Raw genomic sequence first — 8807 nt, 5'->3', positions numbered from 1 at the left:
TTTTGCTAGTCCTCTCTATATATACATGTTGGACTCATCTGAAATGTAGCTAAATTTTCAGTATATGGACATGTTGGACTCATCTGCCATGTAGTTTGTACTCTGTATATGGACATGTTGGAATGTTCTCCCATGTGGCTAGCTCTCAGTATATGGACCCGTTTGACTCATCTGCCATGTAGCTAGAACTCTGTATATGGAAATGTTTCACTACTCTGTCATGTAGCTAGCTCTCTCTATATGGACATATTGGACTCGTCTGCCAAGTAGGTAGCTCTATGTGCAAGGATATGTTGGACTGATCTGCCATGTAGGTAGTTCTCTTTATATGAACCTATTGGACTTGTCTGTCATGTAGGTAGCTCTCAGTATACGGATATGTTGGACTCATCAGCCATGTAGCCAGCTCTCTGTGTTTGAACATGTTGGACTCATCTGCCTTTTAGTTATCCCTCTTAATACACACATGTTGGACTCATTTGCCATGTAGCTAACTTTCAGTATATGGACATGTTGGACTCATCTGCCCTGTAGCTAGTACTCTCTATATGGACAAGTTGGACTACACTGCCACGTAGCTAGCCCTTAGTATATGGACACGTTGGATTCATCTGTCATGTAGCTAGAATTCTGTATATGCAAATGTTTCCCTAATCTGCCATGTAGCTAGTTCTCTGGACATGGATATGTTGAACTGATCTGTTATGTAGGTAGCTCTCTGTACATGAACATAATGGACTTGTCTGCCAAGTAGTTAGCTCTCAGTATACGGACATGTTGGACTCTTCATCCATGTAGACATCTCTATCTCTGTGTACATATTGGACTCATCTGCCTTTTAGCTAGTCCTCTATATATACACTTATTGGACTAATCAGCCATGTAGCTAACTCTCAGTATATGGACATGTTGGGCTACTCTGCCATGTAGCTAGCTCTCAGTATATGGACCCGTTGGAGTCATCTGCCATGTACCTAGAATTCTGTATATGGAAATGTTGCACTACTCTACCATGTAGCTAGTTCTCTCGATATGGACATTTTGGGCTAATCTGCCATGTAGCTAGCTACCGGTGCATGGATATGTTGGACTGATCTGCCATGTACATAACTATCAGTATATAGACATGTAGGACTCATCTGGCATGAAGCTAGTACTCTGTATAAGGACTTGATGGACTAATGTGCCATGTAGCTAGCTCTCAGTATATGCAAATGTTGGTCTCAGCTGCCATGTAGCTAGAACTCTGTATATGGAAATGTTGGACTACTCTGCCATGTAGCTAGGTCTCTGTATATAGACATTTTGATCTCGTCTGCCATGTACTTAGCTTTCTGTGCATGGATATGTTGGACTGATCTGCCATGTAGATAGCTCTCTGTATATGAACATATTGGTCTTGTCTGTCATGTAGTTAGCTCTCAGTAAATGGACACGTTGGACTCATCTGCCTTGTAGCTAGCCCTCTGTGTATGAACGTGTTGGACTCATCTGCTTGTAGCTAGCTCTCTATACATGGATATGTTGGATTGATCTGCCATGTAGGTTGCTCTCTGTATATGAACATATTGCAATTGTCTACCATGTAGCTAGCTCTCAGTGTATGTACATGTTGGACTTATCAACCATGTAGGCAGCTCTCTCTGAATAAACATGTTGGACTCCTTTGCCTTGTAGCTAGTCCTCTCTATATAAACATGTTGGACTCATCTGCCATGTAGCTAGTACTCAGTATATGGAAATGTTGGACTACTCTGCCAACTAGCTAGCTTTCAGTACATGGACACGTTGGACTCATGTACCATGTAGCTGGAACTCTGTATATGGAAATGTTGCACTACTCTGTCATGGATCTAGGACTCTGTATATGGACACGTTGCACTACTCTGCCATGTAGCTAAATCTCTGTATTGGACTTTTTGGGTTTGTATGACAAGAAGCTATCTCTCTATGCATGGCTATGTAGAACTGGTCTGCCATGTAGGTAGCTCACTCTTTATAAACATATTGGACTTGTCTGCCATGAAGCTAGGTCTCTGTACATGGACATATGGGATTCATCAGCCATGTAAACAGTTCTCTCTGTATGAACATGTTGGACTAATCTGCCTTGTAGCTAGTCCTCTACATATGCACACATTGGACTTATCTATCATTTGGCTAGCTCTCAGTATATGGACACGTCTGTGTCATCTGCCATGTTGTTAGAACTCTGTATATGGAAATGTTGCACTACACTGTCTTGTAGCCTGCTCTCTGTATGTGGACAATTTGGGCTTGCGTGCCATGTAGCTAGCTCTCTGTGCATGCATATGTTGGACAGATCTGCCATGTAGGTAGCTCTGAGTATATGAACATATTGGATTTTTCTGCCATGTAGCTAACTCTCTGTGTATGAACATGTTGGATTCATCTGCCTTGTAGCTAGTCCTCTATATATATATATGTTGGACTCAACTGCCATGAAGCTAACTCTCAGTATATGAACATGTGGGACTCATCTGAAATGTAGCTAGTACTCTGTATGTGGACATGTAGGATTAGTCTGCCATGTAGCTAGCTCTCAGTATATAGACACGTTGGACTCATCTGCCATGTAGGTAGCTCTCAGTATACAGACATGTTGAACTCATCTGTCATGTAGCTAGAACTCTGTATATGGAAATGATGCACTACTCTGCCATGTTACTAGCTCTCTATATATGGATATTTTGGACTCTTCTGTCATGCAGCTAGTACTATGTATATGGACATGTTGGACTACTCTGTCCTTTAGCTAGCTCTCCATACATGGAATCATCTGCCATGAGGCTAGCTGTCTGTATAGGGACATGTTGGACTCATCAGCCATGTAGACAGCTCTCACTGTATGAGCATGTTGGACTCAACTGCCATTTAGCTAGTACTCTGTACATGTACATGATGGACTACTCTGCCATGTAGCTAGCTCTCAGTATATGGACATGTTGGACTACTCTGCCATGTAGCTTGTTGTTGTTGTTGTGTTCCGTGGAGTAGGTTCCGACCCATAGCGACCCTGTACAGGGTTTCCAAGGCTGTAAATCTTTACGAGAGCAGAAAGCCTCATCTTTCTCCTGCGGAGCAGCTGGTAATTTCGAACTGCTGACCTTAAGGCTCGCAGCCGAATTCGTAACCACTATGCTACCAGAGCTCCTGAGCTCTCAGTATATGGACACGATGGACTCTTGTGCTATGTAGCTAGAACACTGTATATGGAAATGTTGCAATATTCTGCCATGTAGCTATATCTCTGTGCATGGATATGGTGGACTGATTTGGCATGTAGGTAGCTCTCTGTATATGAACATATTGGAATTGTCTACCATGTAGGTAGCTCTCTGTATATGGACATCCGGAACACATCATCCATATAGCCAGCTCTCTCTGTATGAACATGGTATACTCATCTGCCATGTAGCTAACTCTCAGTATATGGACATGTTGGACTTATCTGTCATGTAGCTATTACTCTGTATATGGACTTATTGGACAACTCTGCCATGTAGCTAGCTCTCAGTATATGGACACGTTGGACTCATCTGCCTTGTAGCTAGCCCTCTTTTTATATACATGGTGGACTCATCTGCCATGTAGCTAACTCTCAGTATATGGACATGTTGGAGTCAACTGTCATGTAGCTATTACTCTGTATATGGACTTATTGGATTTCTCTGCCATGTAGCTAGCTCTCAGTATATGGACACGTTAGACTCATCTGCCTTGTAGCTAGCCCTCTATTTATACACATGGTGTACTCATCTGCGATGTAGCTAACTCTCAGTACATGGACATGTTGGACTCATCTGCCATGTAGCTATTACTCTGTATGTGGACTTATTGGACTACTCTGCCATGTAGCTAGCTCTCAGTTTATGGATACGTTGGACTCATCTGCCATGTAGCTAAAATTCTGTATATGGAAATGTTGTTCTGCTCTGTCATGTAGCTAGCTCTCTGTATATGGACATGTTGGACTCATCTGCCATGTAGCTAGAACTCTGTATATGGAAATGATGCACTACTCTGCCACGTAGCTAGCTCTCTCTATATGGAATTGCCTGCCATGAGGCTAGCTGTCTGAATATGGACATGTGGACTCATGAGCCATGTAGCCAGCTTTCTCTGTATGAACATGTTGGACTCATCTACCATTTAGCTAGTACACTGTATATGGACATGATGAATTACTATACGATGTAGCTAGCTCTCAGTATATGGACATGTAAGACTCAACTGTCATATAGCTATTACTCTGTATATGGACTTATTGGACTTCTCTGCCATGTAGCTAGCTCTCAGTATATGCACACGTTAGACTCATCTGCCTTGTAGCTAGCCCTCTATTTATACACATGTTGTACTCATCTGCCATGTAGCTAACTCTCAGTACAGGGACATGTTGGACTCATCTGCCATGTAGCTATTACTCTGTATATTGACTTTTTGGACTACTCTACCATGTAGCTAGCTCTCAGTATATGGACACGTTGGACTGATCTGCCATGTAGCGAACACTCTGTATATGGAAATGATGCACTACTCTGCTATGTAGCTAGCTATCTGTATATGATCATTTAGGACTTGTTTGCCATGTAGCTAGCTCACTGTGCATGTATATGATGGAATTATCTGCCATGTAGGTAACTCTCTGTATATCAACATATTGGACTTGTCTGCCATGTAGCTAGCTCTCTGTGTATGGCCATGTTGGACTCATCAGCCATGTAGCCAACTCTCTCTGTATGAACATATTGGATTCATATGCATTGCAGCTTGTTCTCTATGTATACAAATGTTTGACTCATCTGCCATGTAGCTAACTCTCAGCATATGGACATGTTGGACTCATATGCCATGTAGTTAGTACTCTTTATTTGGACATGTTGGACTACTCTGCCTTGTAGCTCGCTCTCAGTATATGGACACATTGGACTCATCTGCCATGTAGCTAGAACTCTGTACATGGAAATGTTGCACTAATCTGCCATGTAGCTAGCTCTCTTTATTTGGAAATGCTGAACTCGTCTGCTAAGTAGCTAGTTCTCTGTGCATGGATTTGTTGGACTGATCTGCCATGTTGGTAGATCTCTGTATATGAACATATTATACTTCTCTGCCGAGTAGCTAGCTCTCTGTATATGGACATGTTGGACTCATCAGCTATGTAGCCAGCTCTCTGTGTAAGAACATGTTGGACTCATCTGCCTTGTAGTTAGTCCTCTACATATAGATATGTGGGACTCATCTTCCGTGAACCTTATTCTCAGTATTTGGACATATTGGACCCATCTACCATGTTGCTATTACTCTGTATATGGCCATGTTGGACTACTCTGCCATGTAACTAGCTCTAAGTATATGGACACTTTGGACTCATCTGCCATGTAGCTAGAACTCTGTATATGGAAATGATGCACTACTCTGCCACGTAGCTAGCTCTCTATATATGGAATTGCCTGCCATGAGGCTAGCTGTCTGTATATGAACATGTGGACTCATCAGCAGTGTAGTCAGCTTTCTTTGTATGAACATGTTGGACTCATCTACCATTTAGCTAGTACACTGTATATGGACATGATGAACTACTATACCATGTAGCTCGCTCTCAGTACATGGACACATGGACTCATCAGCCTTGTAGCAAGAACTCTGTTTATGGAAATGTTGCATTACTCTGCTATGTAGCTAGCTTTCTGTATATGGATATTTTGGACTTGTCTGTCATATAGCTAGATCTCTGTGCATGGATATGTTGGACTATTCTTCCATGAATATAGCTCTCTGTATATGAACATATTGGACTTCTCTACCATGTAGCTAGGTCCCTGTATATGCACTTGTTGGATTCATCAACCATGTATCTAGCTCTCTCTCTATGAACATGTTGGACTCATCTGCCTTGTAGCTAGCCCTCTATTTATCCACATGGTGGATTCATCTGCCATGTAGCCAATTGTCAGTAAATGGACATGTTGGCCTCATCTGCCATGTAGCTTTTACTCTGTATTTGAACATGTTGGACTTCTCTGCCATGTAGCTAGCTCTCTGTATATGGACACGTTCGACTCATCTGCCATGTAGCTGGAACTCTGTATATGGAAATATTGCACTAATATGCCATGTATCTATCTCTCTGTATATGGACATATTGGACTCATCTGCCATGTAGCTAGCACTCTGTGCATGGATATGTTTGACTGACCTGCCACGTAGGTAGTTCTATGTATATGAACATATTCGACTTATCTGCCATGCAGCTAACTCTCTTTATATGGACATGTTGGGCTCATCAGCCTTGAAGCTAGAAATCTCTGTATGAACATGTTGGACTCATCTGCCTTGTAGCTACCCCTCTAAATATACCCATGTTGGACTCACCTGCCATGTAGCTAACTCTCAGTACAAGGACATTTTGTAGTCATCTGCCATGTGGCTGGAACTCTGTATATGGAAATGTTGCATTACTCTGCCATGTACCCACCTCTCAGTATATGGACACGTTGAACTCATCTGCCATGTAGCTAGAACTCTGTATATGGAAATGGTGCACTATTCTGCCGTGCACCTAGCTCTCAGTATATGGATATTTTGGACTCGTCTGGCATGTAGCTAGCTCTCTGTGCATGGATATGTTGGACTGATCTGCCACATAGGTAGCTCTCTGTATATGAACATAATGGACTTGTCTTCCATGTAGCTAGCTCTCTGTATATGGACATGTTTGACTCATCAGCCATGTAGCCAACCCTCTTTGTATGAACAGGTTGGACTCATCTGCCTTGTAGCTAACTCTCTATATATACTTGTTGGACTCATCTGCCATGTAGCTAACTCTCAGTATTTGGACATGTGGGACTCATCTACCAATTAGCTAGTACTCTGTATATGGACATGTTGGACTATTGTACCATGTAGTCAGCTCTAAGTATATTGACACGTTGGACTCATCTGCCATGTAGCTAGAACTCTGTATATGGAAATGTTGCACTACTCTGCCATGTAGCTAGCTCTCTGTATATGGATATTTTGGACTCGTCTGACATGTAGCTAGCTTCCTGTGCAGGTTTATGATGGACTGATCTCTCATGTAGGTAGCTCTCTGTATATGAACATATTGGACTTGTCTGCCATGTATGTAGCTCATAGTATATTCACATGTTGGACTCATCAGCCATGTATCCAGCTCTCTAAGAGCATTTTGCACTCTTCTGCCTTGTAGCTTACTCTATAAAAATACACATGCTGGACTCATCTGCCATGTACCTAACTCTCAGTATATGGACATGTTGTACTCATCTGCCATGTATCTAGTACTCTGTATATTGGCATATTGGACTACTTTTCCATGTAACAGCTCTCTGTATATGGACATGTTGGACTCATCTGTCGTGTAGCTAGAACTCGGTATATGGAAATGTTGGATATTTTGGAAGCATCTGCCATGTAGCTAGCTCTGAGCATGGATATGTTAGACTGGTCTGCCACATAGGTATCTTTCTCTATATGAGCATATTAGACTTGTCTGCCCTGTAGGTAGCTCTCTGTATATGGACATGTTGTACTAATCAGCCATGTAGACAGCTCTCTCTTTATGAACATGTTGGAATCATCTGCCTTGCAGCTTGTCCTCTATATATACACATGTTGGACTCATTTGCCATGTAGCTAACTCTCAGCATATGGACATGTTGGACTCATATGCCATGTAGTTAGTACTCTGTATATGGACATGTTGGAATACTCTGTCTTGTAGCTAGCTCTCAGTATATGGACACGTTGGACTCTTCTGTTATGTAGCTAGAACTCTGTATATGGAAATGTTGCATTAATCTGTCATGAAGCTAGATCTCTGTAAATGGAAATGCTGGACTCGTCTGCTAAGTAGCTAGCTCACTGTGCATGGTTTTGTTGGACTTATCTGCTATGTAGGTTGATCTCTGTATGTGAACATATTATACTTATCTGCCAAGTAGCTAGCTCTCTGTATATGGACATGTTGGACTAATCAGACAGGTAGATAGCTTTCTCTTTATGAACATGTTGGACTCATCTTCCTTGTAGCTGGCCCTGTATTCATACCCATAGTGGACTCATCTGCCATGTAGTTAATTCTCAGTATATGGACATGTTGGACTCATCTACCATGTAGCAAGTACTCTGTATTTGGATATGTTGGAATACACTGCCATGTAGCTATCTGTCAGTATATGGACACACTGGACTCTTCTGCCATGTAGCTAGAACACTGTATATGGAAATGTTGGAATATTCTGCCATGTAGCTATCTCTCTGTGCATGGATATGTTGGACTGATTTGGCACGTAGGTAGCTCGCTGTATATGAACATATTGGAGTTGTCTGCCATGTAGCTAGCTCTCTGTATATGGACATGCGGAACACATCATCCATGTAGCCAGCTCTTTCTGTATGAACATGTAAGGACTCATCTGCCTTGTAGCTAGCCCTCTATTTATACACATCGTTTACTCATCTGCCATGTAGCTAACTCTCAGTATATGGACATGTTGAACTCATCTGTCATGTAGCCATTACTCTGTATATGGACTTATTGGACTACTCTGCCATGTAGCTAGCTCTCAGTATATGGAGACATTGGACTCATCTGCCTTGTAGCTAGCCCTCTATTTATACACATGGTGGACTCTTCTGCCATGTAGCTAAAACTCAGTACATGGACATGTTGGACTCATCTGCCATGTAGCTATTACTCTGTATGTGGAATTATTGGACTACTCTGCCATGTAGCTAGCTCTCAGTATATGAAC

The sequence above is a fragment of the Chrysochloris asiatica genome, unplaced genomic scaffold (genome assembly GCF_000296735.1).
Source record: "Chrysochloris asiatica unplaced genomic scaffold, ChrAsi1.0 scaffold00571, whole genome shotgun sequence".
In the NCBI taxonomy this organism is placed as follows: Eukaryota; Metazoa; Chordata; class Mammalia; order Afrosoricida; family Chrysochloridae; genus Chrysochloris; species Chrysochloris asiatica.
Note: the sequence above shows the minus strand (reverse complement) of the source record.